A 21,166-nucleotide genomic window follows, 5' to 3' on the forward strand; every position below is an offset into this window, starting at 1 on the left:
TTTAATTGAGTAGGTCATCCAATGACAGAAATTAGCGATTTAAACCAATAATGTTATTGTGGAGTGAAGTAAATGAAGACTATGGCAAAAGTATGATAATATAAATGACCCTTTCAATGTGAATGGCATACTGCCAGTTAGTGTAGTAGGTTGATACGTTTGGGCATTGGAGGTTAGGGTTTGCACATTTCAAATCATTTCAAAATGATATAAATATAGTCCAAATTATGAACTAAATCCAACCGTGGATATTTTATAAGATGTCACGAGTCCTTTTAAATGCATTTCTAAAGTGCTTCTATTATAAAGAACAGTGATGTAAAACCGGTTGAATGCTAAGTTTCAAGGCTGCATTGAGCTCTGTCATAAAATGTGGGACATTTATAATGCATGGATTGGGTTTAGGACGGCCTTTTTGTGTGCCAGCCTCTTGCCATACGCAGTGAATGACAATGGGGCAGGACTGGCAGAAATGGAGTGTGTGTTTAGACGGCAGGTCTGTGGATGCAGCAGCCTTCAAAGGCCTTGAGGCCCAGCTGCAATAATATCTCATTCCTTTTGTCCTCTCCCTCTCTCGCCGGCTTCCGCTCTATACACAGATGACGGTCTTTCCAAGCACTCTCAAAAGAACACAACAAAAGACTGCATCGTGAGGCCTTGCACTCCCTGAACATTCAGTACACACACAAATGCACAAAGCAGACGCATTCGTATGCGGTTCTATTTTGTTTCTCTCTCTTTCTCTTGATGTAGCCATACCTATTTTCTTCTCTCTTTTCAGGCTTATTTTGGTCTTGTGTCTGGGTGAGGGGGAGTTTTGGAGAAACGGTGGGCTGTCCATTGTGAGGGAGATTGAAGTGATGTCCAAAGGAGATTGGATTGATGCGTTGCCGACACAGGACCAGTGAAAGGCACGCGGAATCCATGTCTATCAGAGATTTCTTCTGTGGAACATAGAGATTCAACTGGGTGACAATCTATCCTTATAAACTTGTTTCTCATACATTATTTCACTTTAAAGGTCTTGCGTCTAAGTTTTACTTCAAATGTTCTGATGCTTGTCTCAATGACAGGGGATCTGTCAGAAGAACTTGTGCCTGAAAGCCCCTTGAGAGCGTCTGCATTGCTTGTGAAGGGTGTTTCGCTTCGTTTACAAACCAGATAGTGCTTTGGTTTGGCTTGCAGCGGTTCTCTCAGGCTTAGTGAGAAATATGAAAAAGGTGAAGTCCTTATATGCTGCCAATTAAGATGTCTATCTGCATGATATTCTTGTCGAAGAATCCTCGTTTCAACTATGTTTTTTATGTAGGCAAACCCAGAAGTCAGCATCAACTTGGTTCCCTCAATAAAACCCCACAGAAAATATGCTCTGATATCATGATAGTCTTCAAAATTTGAAGTTTTATGAACTTTGGAGTAAAAGTAATGGCAAGTTCACATTACAGGATTTTAAACCAAATTTGCAAGTCAACAAACTCTGCGACAGGTTGGTCTGTGATCGGGGCAAATCATCTCGCCAATCTTTATGTGTGAAATACTCGACATCCTGTGGTGTCAAGTGCCCGAGCTACAGACAATGAGAGAGCATTGACTAAGGATTGAGGTCACCGTTAGAAAAACAGCAGCAGCAGCTTCAAGAAAATTGTGTAATACAGACATTAAGCAATTCTTATATTCTTTGTATGGGTTTTTCAGAACAGATCATTTCACAAACAGCTTGCAGTGCTAATTTCTTCCCGACGTCCATTTTCGAATAACTCCAGTTTCGCGCGTTGTTTTGCGTAATTTACCATTCCACTTCTTGCATGTGTTTTGGCTGAGTTGTGGTCAGCGTGTGTAGTCCTGTCCGGTTAGTCAGTAGTGTCATGTGTGAACACCGCAACAACTTCAAGATTCAAGAATGCAGACAGCAAGTCACATAGTCAGAAAAGCACCGCAATCTGCAGAGTTTAAAGTTGTTAAATGAATTAAGTATGATGTGCCCCATCAAGTAAAGTCATGATGCAATGATGCACTTACAAATCATTAACTACAAAATGAATGAAAGTATACACTAAGAATGCAATTCTTATTCCTTTACACCCCTTGTAAAGGAATACAAACTAAGATAAAAAATTATCTGTAGTTCTTTTATTTTATTTATATAATTAAACATATATGGACTTAAAGGTGGGGTAAGTCTTATTTCAAAACCATTTTAGAAAAAGGACATGGGCCGAGTGGAATAAAAAACTTGTAGCCAATCAGCAGGTAAGGGGCGTGTCTACTATTGATGGTGAGAAGAGCGCTCGCACTTGCTCTGTGCACGTCATTATTCAAAACACACGAGTCACACATGACGGACATTAGCCGAGAACTAGCCTAATATATGCTGCTTGACTATGCTCATGTGTCATGTTCACTTGTTAGTCCATTTGTGATCGTATTGTCTCACTTCAGCGATGATAAAGACCCTTTCATTTCCACACCGTATGGAGCATCTAAATCTCCTCACTGTGTGCTTCAAGCACCAGCTCACACAATGTCTCCGACAAGTAAGATACTATACAGTCCATGAACGCTTTAGCATGAGTTCTGCCAGGAAGACTTAATTGTTACGTCACTTTAACTTCTATCTATCCAATCACATTCTAATACTTGGGTATAAAAGATCGGTACTTACTCATGTTTGAGTTCGCAGATGCTGATGCTCCAATTCACCGCCATCCTCCCCACCACCTCCAAGTCAAATCCTTCCCTACTCCACCCCACCACCACCAGGATGGTCCCTTCCATACCTCACGGGGGGGGGTCGGCTGCGCCTCTGCCTTCATCTTCAGGCAGGATATGCAGAGTCCATACCCTCTGATTGCGAGCTACGGACGGGGCCTATGCCAAAGTACTTTATTGCTTGCTGGGTTGTTAATAAATGGATTATTGTCACAGTATCTATTCTCCCGAGTCTTTCTGGCAGAACTGACAAAAGTCTTGTCGCTTGTGTACAAATTGACCTAAAGTGCCGCTGAAATATATTTCTAATCAAGATTTTTTTACAAGAAATGGCTCATTTTAATTCCACCAGCTTTTGTGATAAATAAACTTTCAAAAAGTATTCTAATATTCACAGCTTGGTAAAGCCCATTGAGTCAATTTTTGCAAAGACATAAGTGTTGTCACCTTGTCATATGAGCTTCACCTGTGACTAATAATGGATCAATTAGGTCTCAAGTGTGTATAAAAAGAACCCCAGTACGCTAGACCTTCACATCAACTGTAACTAGACCTCTGCAAACATGCCTAAGATTCACCCTGAGACTAAAGTTTTGATTATCAAGAGGCTGAAGACCAGATCCACTGCTGACGTGGCAGACACCTTCAATGTGTCTCAGCGTCAAGTACAGAGGATAAAAAAAAGATTTGAAGAGACTGGAGACGTTTTTGACAAGCCCAGGTCAGGCAGACCCCGCAAGACAACTGCTCGAGAGGACCGTTTGTTGGCTCGAAAATCCAAGGCCAGCCCATTTTCCACTGCAGCAGAGCTCCACGAGACCTGGTCACCTGAAGTCCCTGGGCTCTATTTTAATGATCTGAAACGCAAGTGTCAAAGTGCGAAACGCAAGTAACTTTGTGGGCGGGTCTCGGCGCTGTTGCTATTTTCCCGGCAGGATAAATGGCTCTTGCGCCCGGCGCAAATCTAAAATGGGTTGGTCTGAAGTAGCTTATTCATAGGTGTGGTTTGGGCGTAACGTGAATAAACCAATCAGAGCGTCATCCAACATTCCCTTTAAAAGCAGCTGCGCAAGTTCCATTACGGATTGCTATTATTATGGCGTATTTACCAGGCGCACGCCAGGAGCGGTTCACAGCCGAGGAGACTGATGTTCTTGTAAGAGCAGTGAAAGACAGAGAAGTTGTGTTGTATGGGGATGGGAGAAACCCACCCAAAATAGCGTCGGTTAAACAGGCGTCGGTTAAACAGTTTTTCAGTCGATTTTTTTTTCAAAAAAAAGAGTGCAAGTTCATTCACTAGTTTAGCAACGTGCTTCTGTGGAGGGAAAAGCGCTCTTTGCGCGGGTGCAAAATAGGAATGACACATGAGTCGGTGAACAAAGTCTCGAAAAGGCCTCCATGGTCGAATCAGTGCCCAGAAGCCAGCACTAAACAAAAGACAATTGAAAAACCGTGTGGCATTTGCCAAGGCCCACAGCCTGCTAAAAGGATGGACGCTGGAAAAGTGGCAGAAGGTGGATTATTCAGATGAATCTTCTGTTGAATTACACCACAGTCGCCGCAAATGTTGCAGAAGACCTACTGGTGCCCGAATGGATCCGAGATTCACCCAGAAAACAGTGAAGTTTGGTGGTGGAAAAATCATGGTCTGGGGTTACATCCAGTATGGGGGTGTGCGAGAGATCTGCAGGGTGGAAGGCAACATCAATAGTCTAAAATACCAAGAAATCTTAGCTACCTCTTATATTCCCAACCATAAAAGAGGCCAAATTCTACAGCAGGATGGTGCTCCATCGCATACTTCCATCTCCACTTCAAAGTTTCCTCAAGGCGAAGAAGATCAAGATGGTCCAGGATTGGCCAGCCCAGTCACCAGACATGAACATCATTGAGCATATGTGGGGTAGGATGAAAGAGGACGCATGGAAGACGAAACCAAAGAATATTGATGAACTCTGGGAGGCATGCAAGACTGCTTTCTTAGCTATTCCTGATGACTTCATCAATAAATTGTATGAATCCTTGCCAAACCGCATGGATGCAGTCCTTCAAGCTCATGGAAGTCATACAAGATATTACATTTGGATCTCACAGCACCACAACTTAATTTGCTGACATATTTTTGTATTTGCAGTAAATTTGTTCTTTGTTTCTGTATAGGCGACAAAACTTTTGTCTTGCCAAAATTTGACCTTTCTGTCTTTATTAAATGATAAATATTTTTTTCTGTGAAAATTATTTATTTCAGTGCATTAAACATCATTTGGGAGGGTTTTAGCTTTTCATATGAGCTATTTCTAACACCAATGAATTAATTAAAAGTCAGGTTAATATCAGGTATTTCTAGAAAATAGATAAGCGACTAAGAAGACTTTTGTCAGGGACTGTAGAGTTGTTCATGAGAACAGTTTGTGATTTTTGTGATCGCTATGACTAATCTTTTCATAATTGTAATATGTCGTTAGCTGAACTGTCTTGCTCGTGTACTATCGAGTTGATCACAAGAACGGTTTGTGTTTTTGTGATAGAAGGGATGACTTTTTCATTGAATATTCGACCTGGATTAGATACACAGAGATTCGGCCATAGCCGTTGATGCCTCTGGGTTTACGTATGTGTGGGGTGGCGCTATCAAAATAGGGGCGAGACCCTTTTGGGGGGTAGGGCCGTGTTTGTTTTGGTGATTTGAAATACCAACAACGGTTACCAGAAAGCACTTACCCCACCATTAAAAGAAAGCCCAAATCATTGACATGTCCATAAAACCTGTAAAGACAGACATGACACATCTACATGTTAAATAGGGCATGTTCATAAGCTAATGCTAATAGAAGCATATACATTTAAATGACAAAAATAAAGTTAATTACTGTAAAAAACAACTCCTGAAAAATCCCAATACAAAATACATGCAAACACGTCTAATTATTAATTCAGTATGTAGGTGTTAGCACAAATGCTCAAATGCGAACTTGTTTCCAGGTTTTGTTCAACAAAAATACGTCATCAACAAATATCCAGAAACAGGAACATGTCCAAATCCCAAACGCAACTCATGGCCCATCTGATGCACATTGCAAAACAAATAATTTGTGCAATTTACAGGAGTCATGGAGCACAGGTGATCATCAAATAATTGCTAGCTCCAATGGAAAATGCTATTCTAGGCTCCATTTCCAAGCTGGTTTATGCTGGTTAGTGCTGATTTTAGGGTTTGAAAACATCAACCAGCATACCATTCTGAGGGCCAGCATCCTAAACACAAAATATTCCGTTGACCAGTTGCCAATGCTGGTCTTTTCAACATCGAGCGCTTGCAAGGTTGGTGGCATTGAATCTTTGAAAGATATTGAAGAGTTTTGTTTGAGACACTTAGAAGGAAGAAAACAAAATATCCTTGAGCACACTTTTATACTGTTTTGATCCCAGGGTTATACTGGATTTGAAATTTACCAGTGGCCTAGAAACATCACGTAAAAAAACACGTCTTCCAGTCTGATCATCCAGTTCTTGACTGGGATGAGCACCAAACTTCACTCTGGAAGTCAAAGTCAATGGTTTGGACTGGTGCACATGAATACATTTTTCTTTCCATCTTGTTGCAAAGCTTTCACACAGAGCTAACTGATGAGTACAATTTATATTTGAACAAGATCCGTCCCCATTATACCCCTTCATTAGGTAGATTCTGTTTATTCCTCAGGGAGTTTATGAGAGAGGTTAAATGTTTAAAGTGTTTTTTTTTTTTTAAATGCTTCGTTTGAGGATCTGAAGACCCCACTTATGTCAAAAGGAAGCTCTGGAGACTTCTGGTGTTGGAAAACACGCCCAAGGGTTAAACTTTGGTTCTGATATAAAAAGGAAATGGGAGCAGCATTGATAATCACAAATTACAGCAATCTTTATACAGCATAGATACATTGCTTGCTGACACCCCAACATAGAAATGTTAACATAGCATCCATAATATTTTGGGGATCACCAGGATCATTCTGGGAAAATAGAACTGGTGCATCTACCAAGGCTCTCCATGAGAAGTACACTCTGCTTCATTGCCCAGTAGAATTAATCTATTATAGCAAGCATTTGAGCAGCAGCACTGTAGATGCCAGCCTTTTCTCACTCACATGCTCACTCGCACACCGCTTTGTTGCATTATTAATCTCCATGGAGATCCAGAGACTTGGAAGTTTCTTAGTTGCCTTCATTCTAGCAATTTAACTGTGAAATGTTTGCAAGATGGTTGCTCTCTTGGGTGATTTCTCGCATGCACTGAAACGCATACATCCATACCTGTGGCTCCCAACTCACCCAGTGCACAAAATCAACTCTTAGCAGGACAAAAATGAATTTGTTGTAATTTAGTCATTTATCCTGTGGGGTTGGCTCCCATAATGCACAGGCCTTCTTTTCATCTGCCTGTCTCCCCAGACAAGCATTAATTAACTCCAAATGAGATACGATGGACATAAAACAATGTTTCCCTCCTTCTTCTGCTTTTTAAATGCAGTATGGAGGAATACTAAATAAATCACTGGGTCTCTAATCTCTGCGATGCCCACTGAGTAAGGCTGATGAAGAAACTGTGTTCGTAAATTCTGTCTTAGTGGAAGGACAAGGGTGAATGTTAATTTAAGATGATGCAAAACGAGGTACGTGACTGAGCACTAGAGTAGTCAACAGCTAGAGAATACAGCTCTTCCACTAATGTCCTCACACCACCTCTCGTTCACCGCTCAATGCTAAAAGCCATTTTCAACAAATCATGTTTACGGAGAAATATACATGTTAAAGGAATCTCTTTGAAATGTGCGAATCTGTAAGCCAGTTCAGCACAATCTGTCCTTGGTCCTCGAGGGTAAAATCTAAATGTTAGCATTACTGCAAATACAATTGTGTCAAAGGGGAAAATATTTCCCAGAAAAGCAATTCCTACTTCTTATAAGAGTTCTGCAAACTGCTTGCTTCAGATCTCAGCCTGGAGAGAAATAGGACATGCTCTTGCTTGAACTGAACAGCAGAATTTTCAGAAATTGGCTTTACTTGAAAAAAATTAAATGTATAAGGACAAAATTAATTTTAAGATTTAACAGATTTTATGTGGATACAAGGTCCGAAGTGAACTTTTTGCCTGACTATGGCAAATAAATTGAAGAAATTTAGCTGGCATGAAACATTTATTACTGGGCTTAAGCTTTATTTTGCATTACTGCACTATTTTCTCTCTTAATATTTCATGTCATTACAAAATACTTTAGATTTCCTAGTAAAAGTTCTGATGGTAAATGGTGAAATTGTTAAAACAGTCACTGAATCAGTGAACAATATTGGCAAAGGTTTTGGAAGGCCTGCCTTAACATGCACATTAACTTTAATCATGGGCGTCGGAAGCAAATAAAAAGTGGGTGGGTCAGTAGCAGCTAAGGCAAAATATGATAGGTGGGGAAATTGTTTTGCGGGGGGTCTGGGGGTTCTCCCCCATAAAAAAATTATTTCATAGATGTGATTTCCTGCATTATGGTGCGTTTAAAGCCATTTTCCTTTCCTATACCAAAAAAGACCTCAAATCAGTCAATACCAATAGTCTAATACAAAGGCTATATTCATTTAACTGCCATAATCAACAGTTTCACAGATAATGATAATGAACAAGTTGCATGTTTTTTATGCTCCGTCCTCCGTGTCCAGACAGAAAAAGTGCCGTTTACTAAACGATTGATTGGGCCAGACAAAATTACAGAAATCATTGAATTATATACCGTGGCTAAAGAGTAGGGTAGGACGCATGGCATCAAGTTTTGACACAAATCGAGCATAGGTTCGAATCCGGCTTTAGCCACACTCGCATATCAGATCGGAAAGATCCATCACATATCAGATCGGAAAGGTATTTATTTTCAATAAAAAAGAGAAAATATTAGAAAAGTGTTAACATGTGTTTAATAATAAGTTTCTTAATACGTTTCTTGGTTAATTAGTAGTCAAGGTAAACAGATATGTGCTGAATTAGAGATGATAAAAGTGAGTGTGTCCAATTCATTGTTCTTAAAAAGTGGGTGGGTCTTGTCCCACCCACACACAATGGTTCAGACGCCCATGACTTTAATTATATCCCATTCTAATGTGGAGTTGTCCCACCCTTTCCACCTATAACAGCTTATTTCCCAGAAGAGTTAGTTTCAGCAAGCTTTTGGAGTGTGTTTTGGGGAATTTTTGACCATTCTTCTATGGTCAATGATTATCTTTTTGCGAGGTCAGGCACTGATGTTGGACGAGAAGGCCTGGTTCACAGTCTCCGCTCTAATTCATCCCAAAGATGTTCTATCAGGTTCTAAAAGCGTTCTATCAGGTTCTAAAAGATGTTCTATCAGGTTCACACGCTTCTAAAAGTGTCTGCCAAATGCATAAATGTAAATGTAAACGTAAACTAAGGGGTGAAGTCCAACCTATGAAAAACAAACCACACCATAATCCCCCCTCCACCAAACTTTACACCTGGTACAATGCAGTCAGGAAAGTACTGTTCTCTAGCAACCACCAAACCCAGACTCGCCCTTCTTACACTTTACGCTTGGTGATGTAAGGCTTGGATGCCTTCCATGAAAACATGGACACTGTTACAAAAAAAAAGGGAGATCCAAAGCACAAATAAACGAAGAAGGAAAGATTTAAAAAGCCTTTAATTCCTAATTCTGTGGCTTTTCAATTCTTTTTAGTGACTTGAATCTTCCTTTTTTATGTCATTGTACTTTTCCCTTTCCCAAGAGCACCTATTACACACTATTTAACTATACCTGGGTTGAACCTCTTGAAGTTCACTCTCACTGTTCTTTAGCTAATCTGAAGGCCACACACAATTTGGAGCTTGAGCCCCTGCCCCTTTGAAAGTGAAAGTGCCCTTTTTGATCTTTTGTCCTTCATTAAGAGTACTTAAATTAAATATGATTCATGCACATCGTGTCGTAGGTGAATGAATATCTGAAGTAGGTCATACAGTTTTAGAATGACAGAAATGTATACATGATGACAGAGCTGTCATGGATTAACTCTTATGTTTTGAATATAGTCTACTCATGCCTAAAGCTGAGTCAGATTCCAATTACAGATCATCATGTCTACTTACCACCGTAAACTCCAAAAAACTACCTGTGGTTTTCACCCACTTTACAATTACGGGAAAAGCCACATCATCAAGCTCGGCTTTTAAAGCAGCCTCTGGGGGGCAGAACAACAACTTCCTCTAGAACAAAGGCTGTGAAATAAGTCCGAAGAAAGGGGTGTGCTACCACGACTGCAAAAAGTGCTATGCTTGCATCAAATAGAAATTCTTTTTATCTTGATGTTGTTGATGTTAACTCACCTGAATGTAATTCCAAACCTGCATGCTTATTTTTTTAACAATATTTTTTGATAGATACAATATTCTTGAGTATCTTTATTTTGAATCACACTATATACTTAAATTGAAAAAAAAGTTATGTACTTGTGTCCTTGTGTGTACTTGTACTTGTATGTTGTATTGCAAAAGATGATAACTATTTTACTGTATCCATCTTCTTAGTACTACTCTGTAGTTAAATGAGTAATAACACTGTAAAAAGGACACCTAAAAATAAAGTGTTACCTAACACCTAACTTAGGTGCTGATATTGGGGTTTGGATAATGGTTGGGCACTGGTTTGGTGGTATGGGTAAGTTTAAGGGGTAACTACAGAAATTAATTACAACTGCTTACTTTTTTTTCTACTATAATCTACTTTGCTCCAAAACAATGACACCGTTTGCATTCAGAAGATAGAAGCTGTCACGCCCATGTTAAGTTTAGTTCACTTTTTTTCTTGTGTACATTCTCATTAGTTGCTATGGTGTCTGATTAGTCCAGCTGTTCGTGTTTAGTACCATTTATCGTGTGTATTTATACTTTTCTGTTCAGTCCTTTGTCAGTTATTGTTTGCGTAAACCTGGTTATCTCCTTCTGAGCGTTTTACTTGATTAAAGACATTGTAATGTTCACCAGTTCCTTTATTTTGCATCTTATTATTAACCACCCTCCGTTACATAAGTGTCCAAAACGTACAGTCTCTCATGTCCGTCAATATGGATCAATGATTTCGACGACGCAACTCTGCACTTCAGCTTCTTATCAGATTTTCTGTCCAATCCAAAGCAGCTGTTCGATATGTCCTACCCTGTCTCAGTCAAAATTACGTCAACACATTGAATAATGCTGCGAGTTTCAAGGCACTCCGGTCTGGTTTTAAAGACACTTTATAAAAAGTGTGAGCTTTTTTCTTCTAGAACAATGCTGAATCACCATAAGAGTAACACTTTTTTTAAAAAAATTATTATTCGCAAGCATGAGTAATCATAAATCTTGCATAACTCTGTCTAATTTCCCCAGTGATGCTAAGAGTTTTGCGTCAGGAAATAAACCCACCTTAGCTCGAGGGCATGCTGTGTTTATTGAAGGGCTGACGTAACAGATGGGTGCTAATGAAGACACTGGCTTTGAGGACCGATTTCAAGGCCAGATGAAAGCTGAAGGGATTTCTCCTTTCCAACGAACCAATGAATTGTTTCTGGGTTTGAAGTGAGACACACTTGAGTTCATCCTTCTTCATCTGGGACTACAGGCCAGATAGATGTCAAATGCTGCCACTTTACCTAGATTGAATTTGCACTTGAAAGCCGTAGGTAATTTCTTTATCTAAAACAGCACTTGAAACCTATATGCAATATATGAATGGCATTTAAAGTCACCATAAGATCAAAATGGACAGTTCTTGTTTTTATTTTAATGTAACAGTGTTTATTATTAATTATTTAACTGTGGACATTTTCTTACCACAAAATCTTTAGTCAAAATAATTGATCTTCTCTTCTCTGATGACATGGCGTGAGGGCGGGACAACATGTCACTCATATGAGATCGACCAATAGCAAACCACAACCACCCAATCAATTCCCCATGCACAAAATCAAGTCCCACCCCACATTTTTTTGTTTGTTTGAGAAGCCGTTTTACTCATACGTCATAATACAGAAAAAAAAGAAGTCACATGTCGACTTTAAAGGAACTGTATATAAGAAATGTATTTTAATGAATCATAAAAGGGCAATGATATGTCACTAGGTATTAAGAAATCATGTTCATTTCAAATACTTATATCACTGACAACAGTAGTCCGGCCAGGATATTGTCATTTAAAAGTTGTTGTTGGAGCCCTCAACTGATGTTGACATGTTGTGTTTTGGCCTGAAGCTCCGCCCTCCACCTATCGAGGTCAGTAGTGTTTGGGCATCCGGGTTGCCAGATCTGCTCTTTCTAGTTACCACAGCTGCAGCTACAAACATTCCCGCGGGATCCTGCAGCCTTTCTGGCAACCTCGAGTCAGGGGGAGAGGAGAAAGTGATTGCAGTACCAGTTTTTGCCACAATCTTACATACACTTCCTTTAACAAGCGGTTACAAGGACCCAGGACAAGTAATCACTATTAGGCTATACGCAATGCTATAAATTACTAATATATTCAGTTTCTCTTTATTTATTAACAACACCTTTCCTATTGAAAAAGACAGTTGCTAGCTTGTATTTAGTTTTGGAAAAATGTGGATGCTATTCATATGGACTACTATTATAATTTAGGTTGCTTTTGCATCCTTTTTAAAGCTTGAAAGTCTCATAAAAGAAGACTAAGCTTATAAAACAGCAACTATAAAACATATTCTTTTGTGTTGCACAGTTTTTGCCATGACAAAAGGATCAAATACAATTATATTTCAAGGACCCACTTGTTAACCCTTAGATGGTCCATTCAAGTCTTGTTGGAAAGATATTTGCAAGGTGAAGACAACAAAGTCGTTAATATGAATGGGAAACTAAATTTTTTTTTTTTTTTTTTTTTATTGCCAGGTCGCAATTTACAACTTCCTAACTCCTAAAATTTCCCAAGAGGGCTTGAGTGAATTCTTTTCATGTGTTTCTACATTGGACGTACAGTTGCATGTTTGCTTTTCCCTTGCTCCGAAGTCTTCCTTGTTTTTCGTTATTCGTTATTCCTTAAGTCTTAATAAAGTGCTTGAAATTAAATCAATGCTTCCAGTAAAGCATTACAGCAGGAAGAGTCATCAATATTTTTGTTCATATTTCCTGGAAGTAAAAGAAAGGAAAAATGTATTTACTCAACCTTTTAGAAGCACATTAGCATATAGATGACCTCGATGCTAACAGACATAAACTAATGGCCTACAATACAACTCTATTTTTCCTGGACTCTTTAAGGCACATAACAATCGTGTGATTATTCCTCCCAAGAAGGAAACTGATCTGCGTGGTGCAGTCTGCTTTGGATTATCCTCATAATTGCTCATTATATACTACATAATCGCCCTGGAAAGTGGTTCTCTGTTGTCTTTTAATTGCAGTGATGAGTTTGGTTTCCAGAAAGCTCTTCTCCAGGGATACTCCCCCTTGTTCTCCACCAGCCTCTCTGTCATTTCAATCCCTCTGCATGATACTGGAACATAAAGATATTACACATCTATAGTTTACCCATGTGGAGGGTTCAGCTTTAAGTCAGTGTAAATTACAAAAGTTTTCTGGCGAAACAAATAGAGGGCTATGCAACACATGGTGTGATATCCTCGACACAGGAGTCTACAGTAGCTTATGAGTCCACTGGGCCAGAAACTAATGCTGTGGCTTTAGAAATATAGATTTAATATCTGAAAGCAGTACTATGAAACGCTATATAACATACTAAATCATAAGAGTTCTGGGGCCGTATTCACAAAACACTGTATCTTACCACAAAGAGTTGTCCTAAATAGCAGTAAAAAGTTCTTAGTTAAGATTTTTCTCTTAAAACCTATTCACAAAGCTGCTGACAGCCACTTTTACTAATAAAAGTAAAGAGAAGTCTTAAGCTAAGAGAAAGGGTCGGGGCTGACCTCGTTGCTATGGATGATGTCATCATGCTTACTAACTATGACCACAGTGATTGGCTGACGCCTGTCAGGAGTCTCTGCAAAATTATTTCATCATATAAATATTGTAAAACAAGGTATCATGTCATATTCAAATAAAGATTTGAAAAAGTAGGCTAAGGGTCACTAATTAAACAAGTATATGTTCAGCAAATTGTCAGCCTCTTGTATGCATCTCGAGAGATTGCAGATTTCAAGCGACAAATTATATATTATAAAAAAAGTTGGGGAGGAGCACCATCTAATCAGCTCGAGAGGAGGCATACAGTACACTTATTTTCCATCCCTCTGACTCCCCACTCTCTGATTCTGGGGAGTACTCTGGGTTTGGGCAAAATTCTGAGCTCGGAGATCTTTGAACAGGATGCCAATTAAGCTTCTTTTACTCTATCCGATTATTTATAAGTGTGATCTCAGTGTGAAGCAACTGCCGCAGGTAATCATATCAGACATTATTTTTTTCATTGAATAAATATTTTTGGCAAGTTTGCCTTTTTGCAAAAGATCCTCTGACTCAACTGGTTCTCTACCATCCATACAACATCAGCAAAGATCACCTGGAGCCTCAAGAAAATGCATTAGGACAGTTTTATTCAAAAACTAGCGAGACATGCAAATATCACACTTATTCTCATTATTTGATACACACTAAGGCCACATTTACACATATCCGGGTATTTAGAGAAACGAATATTGATAAAAAAATAAAAATAATATATTAATTTTACGACATTTCACACAGTTCTTTCATGAAACTCTAGATGGTGCAGGCTAATAGGTCCTTTAACTACCTGCTCGTAATCACACCCTCATCTTTAGGGCACAGCGGATTGGTTCCTGCTGTATCAGTAGCCAATGAGCTTGCATGCGCAACCTTCAAATACTCAGGTGGCATTTGCTTAGCCATGCAGCGTGCTTTCAGAAACCCTTCACCTTCCCCAGCTCCACCTGTATAGATCTGCTGCGTGTCTTGCTCTGCAGCAACATAGCAGATCTATTTCACCAAGACCAAATATATCAACATTGTCATACCCATTGCGATGCCAAACACTCATTGAGTTGTCATGACAGAATTACAATTCAATATAACTAGTTATAATAAATGATTCATATTTCTTTTAAGCTAATTTGCTACATTTTATGGCGTGAAAATCATTTAAATAATCATGTCTTCTTCTGTGTTCCATTAAAAATCCAGTTGGGTTTAAAATGACATGAGGATGAGTAAATAATGACTTATTTTTGTGATCAATTCCTTTATGGCTTATCCTACAACCAACCCGATCCGCCTACAACAGACACCCCACAAATGAATTCTTATCCACCACATGTTTATTGATTCTATATTTTCCTATCCCTGGTATATTGGTTTAAGAAAATGTTTCTGAAAAATGTATTGCCTTCTCACATGTTAGCCTCACAGTAATGCTGGAGGTGTTGGAGATTGATATCCTTGCAGGTGAGAAATAAGCACCCCTTCAGATTGGATCATCACCTTGAATCACAGCCGTAGGAGGGTTGGAAATCAACGGCCTGGACTGAGGCTTTTGCAGCAGAAATATTAATTGCGTCAGTATCTCTGCACAGATCGATCGTGGACTTGTTGAGCACCAGAGGAGTTGAAAATAAACCTAAGCTGAGCCTCTCCGTCAAGCCAAGAATGTCCTCTTAATATACTCTATTTTAAAAGATCATGGTCTTTGTATTCAGACGTAGTACTATGAAGATAAACATTTCATAATGATGACATCAGTGTCTGTGTTTCAGCACACTTGACTGGGATCTTCTGCAGTTCTGAGCATTTCATCTATAAGGCTCTACGTCATTAAAGCACGTCGGGTAGGGTTGATGAGCTGGCGCGGGGGTGCTCTAAAGGGACACTTCAAAAAGTCGACTTGGATGAATCATTCATGCTAAAGGTACCATGAAAACTGCCATTGCCCTAGCGTGCCTTAATGAGCCAACCCCGCTGTTTGTTTAGCCAGAATGGATGAGGCTCGGCACAAACGCATGCGGCGCTGACATATAGATTGCGCAGCTGCCTCACTAATCTGCTGGAGCTTTCACCCCTCCCTGAGAAATGAGAAATCAAAATGTTTTCTCTGCACTCCAGCACTGACAGAAAAACGAGATCAAGCTAGGAACGAGACATGATCAAACTAAGCCTTACAATGTGCGAGAGGGGCACGCGAAGATAGCAACACACATCTAACTCTTAATTACCCAAGGCATCAGTCCGCAATCAGTTTCAGCCTTTCCCCCACACGAGTCTTCACCGCTGCCTTGTGTACGTATATGTTTTTGGTGATTTGAAATATCAACATCGGTTACCAGATATAGATTACCCCACCTTTTAATATCTGAAAATTACGTTAGCAACATAGGTTTAAATAGTTTGTAGCATTTGCTAAGGAAAGCAGAACTGTTCATAGTGATGGTTTAAAAAAAACGTATTCATAAAATGTTAAAATTAGGCACATAACTCGGCCTCAGACTAAAGATTATACAGGCAGAAATCTAAGATTATGTGTTTGAATTGCATTTCAAATATCCATCCGTTTGGTATACACAGTTTTTACATAAACAAACTAATGAACTTGATTAAATTCATTTATTATGTGAGGCATATTTGTCAGTCATATGAATGAGAATGAATCAAAGAGGCATTTATATAGCGCTTTTATATACCGTACAGCCAAAGAGCTTTAAGGGGGTCGCACACCGGACGCGGAGCTCGGCGGCGCTCGGCGGCGCGGCGTGCAGCGTCTCAGGTATCGCACACCAGACGCGCACATTTTAAAAGGCTACATTTATTATACATTTCCCCAAAATATGTTTAGACTTCATTCAAGCTGTTGAACTCAGAATGTAAAACAAATTTGTCTTGTAGCAAAGGTTGAAATCAGTATACCTTAACGATAATATACTTTTAATATAAAGCCTTGAAATGGCGCTCTGTGGCGCGGCAGGATTTAGAACAACTTCCTGAGTCGCCGCGGACAGGCGCCGAATGCTGCCACCGGTGTGCGTACACTCATTGAAAACAATGTGTTCGAATTTTAAAGACGTGGCGCGCCGCCGAGCTCCGCGTCCGGTGTGCGACCCCCTTTATACTCATGTCAGGGGTCTCTCTTCAGCCACTACCAGTGTGCAGCATCCAATTTGGATGATGTGACGGCAGCCACAGACAACAGCGCCAGTGCGCTCACCACACACCAGCGATGGTGTGAGGAGAGAGGGTGATAGAGCCAATTCAGTGGATGGGGATCATTAGGAGGCCATGATTGGTAAGGGCCAATCGAGGGAATTTGGCGAGGACACTGGGGTTACACATGGGATTTTTAATGACCACAGAGAGTCAGAACCTCGGTTTAATGTCTCATACGAAGGAAGGACGATGCTTGTTACAGTATAATGTCCCTATCACTATACTGGGGAGTTAGGACTCACACAGAGCACAGGGTGAGCACCCCCTGCTGGTCTCACTAACACCTCTACCAGCAGCTACCTGCTTTTCCCAGGAGGTATCCCATCTAGGTACTGACAGGCTTAGCAAGATATGAAATGAAACAGGATATCTGCAGTTTAAAGGGGTTGTTCCGCGTTTTTTTTTTTTTTTTTTGGTTGTGTTTATGGAGCGCAGTATAACATGTCTTAATACTTCTTCTTTTTTTACACTGTATTTTTCTTATATTTGACCTTTATTCCACACCGCTGTCTCCACTGTCCTTTGAATGGCTCGTTTGCTTCCTGCTTCTATGAAGCCCATCCCTCCGAAAAACGCAATGGTCTTAGATTGGTTAGATGGCCAAATGTAGTTTCATGGCTTTTTTATTGGCCAAGCACAAGTTGCCGGAAACGTCACGCCCCTTACCAGTACAGGCAGAAGTCACATCTGGGGCAGTGGTTATGTTAATAGCAAGGGTTTATGATGTCACCAACCCAGGAAGAAGCTCTTTGTAGTCCAAACCGGCCGTTTTTGCATGGCATAGTTTTTAAACTATTATTTGTGTTTATTTGATTTTATTTAAATAATCATATTTTCAAAATGCATTTAATCAAATTGCTTATAATCAGCAAAAATGTTACCTGTTTAATTTATGCATGACAAATATGGATCACATAAGTTTATGTTAAAGGTGCACTATGTATCTTTTACCGTCCGTTAGAGGTCGCCTATTTAAAACAAATGCATATTGATAACGCCAAGATTGAGTGCAGTATCTTGGGACATGTGGTCTTCACCTCACACCTGGTGGAAAAGAATCGGGATAGGACTTATTTGGCAGAAATCATGTTCATGCATGCGGTTATTAACGTTACTTTAGTATGAAGCAGAGCAGGACCGAGTGTTGAGGAGCTGAGCAAGGCCACTGCAGTGATTATAAATGAGATGAACAACAGGCCTCGCGAGGAGCGGGACTTTTATTATGCCACAGTCGCCGGCGCCATTTCCGCTTTTGTGTTGCACAATGCTAGCCTCACAAGCCAGACCCACATTAAGATGTTTGGTCTGGAAACTCACCTTGACAGGGCTCAATCCGAGGGGCGGGATAAACGATTGTCTTTCAAACTCCCTCTGCACGCGATAGGATAGCGCTACACCAACCAGAGCAACGAAGGTGAAGCAGAGCTCGTTGATAGATTAAACATTCACCTTATCTGTTTGGCAAAACTCCGAACACATCTTCCCTTTTTAAGAATGACTTCAGTGCCGTTCTTTGTTCTTTTCTCAGAGAAAAGCTTAACTCCAAGTCTTTCAGAGTCGCGGTCAAAGCTGATTTGAAAGACCGCCGTTGCCGTCATTATATTAAGCCCCGCCCACCGACTCTATACACGATGTGATTGGCCCGACAAGAGTTTGGCAGTTTACAGCTCAGAAGTGAATTGAGAGTTGCTAGACGACACTCGCGGTAAATTAGATTGTGATGTAATGTTATGATGTAATTGACAGGGGTCTCCCTGTAATTCATCGACTGGCCACTGGGGACCAGCTCCAGAAGGAGCATTATCTCATTGAGCCCCATGTTAAAATGCCCAAATTTACAGCAGGAAAAAACATGTTTACAACAGGTACAAATTGTGGTTTTGGTCTATTCAGCTAATTTTGCACTTTGACATCTGTGAGGGGGGTGACATTTTTATTATCACTAATTTGTTTACATTATATAAACTGTGCATAATTAAAGGCATAGACACTTTGAGTGATAGGTGGATAGCCATTTGTCTGCTGTCTGTTAGTCATCATGTCACCTCAGCTCCGCCCACATCCTGCCGCTTTGCCCATTGTCAGTTCACCGGGAGTGGCGCACAATGATCCATTGCCAAGATCCTCTTCTAACCCGAGCTGGCTCGCTTTGTACCAAATTATTTGGTGGGCCAAAAAAAACCCTGGCCATTGGCCTAGAGGAAGCCCCGACAAGACAGAACCGAGCCCTGGAAATGACAGTGGAAATGCAGCTACTGAATGGCCAAAATCAGATATCTTCCTTTGTGCTCCAAAAAAGAAAGTCATATAGATTTGGAATGATATCGGTGGTAAGTGAATGATGGAAGAATTTTGATGACTATCATTTAAAGACAATAACATGGGCACAAAATCCCCAATTTGCATAGCAATTGAGCAATAGAGACCTCAATATCATAAACATAGACTTTGAGTTATGAACAAGAGGGCATTTTGGTATTCTGTTATTCTTTGATCTCTGAATCAAAATTCTGCTTTAACCTAATGTTTCTGTCATAGTCGATTCTTCAGGAGACAATGGCGTAGTAAATTCTTAATTGTATTGTACCCACACATCCACTTACATTTAGCATAACCTGATGTTAAGTGCTTCTCTTGTCTATTTTTCTCACATCAAATATCAATCTTGTGTTTCTCATATCTACAGTGTTTATGACAAGCAGCGGAGTGAGACAATAATATTGTTATTAAATTTGGGATGCGCCGCAGATTGTGTTTTCAGAATAAGTAATGCCCAACTTTTTTCTCAGCTAGACTAAAGCGAGGAGTTGCTGAAAGATTCATAGGAGCCTCGTTCAACAGGCGTTTCCATGGCAACCCAACATTTTCGAGCGAGGAATGAAGGCCGTAATACAACGCTAGACTAGCTCTCATGTGCTTTGATCTCTCTCTCTCTCTCTCTCTCTCTCTCTCTCTCTCTCTCTCTCTCTCTCTCTCTCTCTCCCTCACTTTATCCCTCATCTCCAGCCCTGTCATACACAAAGCTGTTTTCTCACAAGCACGTCGTTGCCTGTGTGCACAGCTTAGAAAACTTTCAAAAGTTAGGGTGCATTGTATAAACATTGCTTTAAATGTACAGAAAATGAAAAAAAAAACAGATGCCATGAGGTTACACGATGAAGTCCTCAGTACATCTCCAGTATACACTATACAGAAAACAATTCATTCATAATTCATAGTGTGTTAGACTGTTGTCAAATGTAATAAATCAATATTTCTCAATGCCAGCAGCATGCATATTTGAAATGGTTTATATATTTGTGAAATAAAATGGTTGAATTATTACACATAGCCTCGGGTTTATGAAAATAAAGCAGTGGATCTGTCTCGAATCTCTGGATTCTCTTCATTGTGTATTTAACTTTAGTAAACAAATCATTCACAGAGATAAAGGTGAGCCATTAAATCCTCGTCTCATCTCTCCCGCACCTGGGCTTGTGTCTCACGCAATCATCTCTCTCTCTCTCGCACTCTCTCTCGGTGGTCTAGCGGTGGCTGGATTAAGGGATTATGGTGAGCAAAACACATACTTTGCTGGACTGACCGTGTGGGTGGATGACACGGCTGGTCAGGTGACTCTACAGCTGGATCCGAACAGATGTAATCTGTGATCAGATTCACAGGGTTCCTAAGCAGTGTTTACTGGAGAAGTTCACTTCTCAAAAATGTAATTTGTTGTCCCCAGCAGTGCCAATAATACAAATGAAAACACATTAGAAGTTTCGGATATGATATACCAGTGGTGTGTGGTGGTCCTCACATTGTTTTTATATACATCAAATGTAAATGTACACTCACCTAAAGGATTATTGGGAACACCATACTAATACTGTGTTTGACCCCCTTTCGCCTTCAGAACTGTCGTAATTCTACGTGGCATTGATTCAACAAGATGCTGAAAGCATTCTTTAGAAATGTTGGCCCATATTGATAGGATAGCATCTTGCAGTTGATGGAGATTTGTGGGATGCACATCCAGGGCATGAAGCTCCCGTTCCACCACATCCCAAAGATGCTCTATTGGGTTGAGATCTGGGGACTGTGGGGGCCATTTTAGTTCAGTGAACTCATTGTCATGTTCAAGAACCAAATTTGAAATGATTTGAGCTTTGGGACATGGTGCATTATCCTGCTGGAAGTAGCCATCAGAGGATGGGTACATGGTGGTCAGTGCTCGGGTAGGCCGTGGCATTTAAACGATGCCCAATTGGCACTAAGGGGCCT

This window comes from Pseudorasbora parva, chromosome 2 (assembly GCF_024679245.1).
Source record: "Pseudorasbora parva isolate DD20220531a chromosome 2, ASM2467924v1, whole genome shotgun sequence".
Lineage (NCBI taxonomy): Eukaryota > Metazoa > Chordata > Actinopteri > Cypriniformes > Gobionidae > Pseudorasbora > Pseudorasbora parva.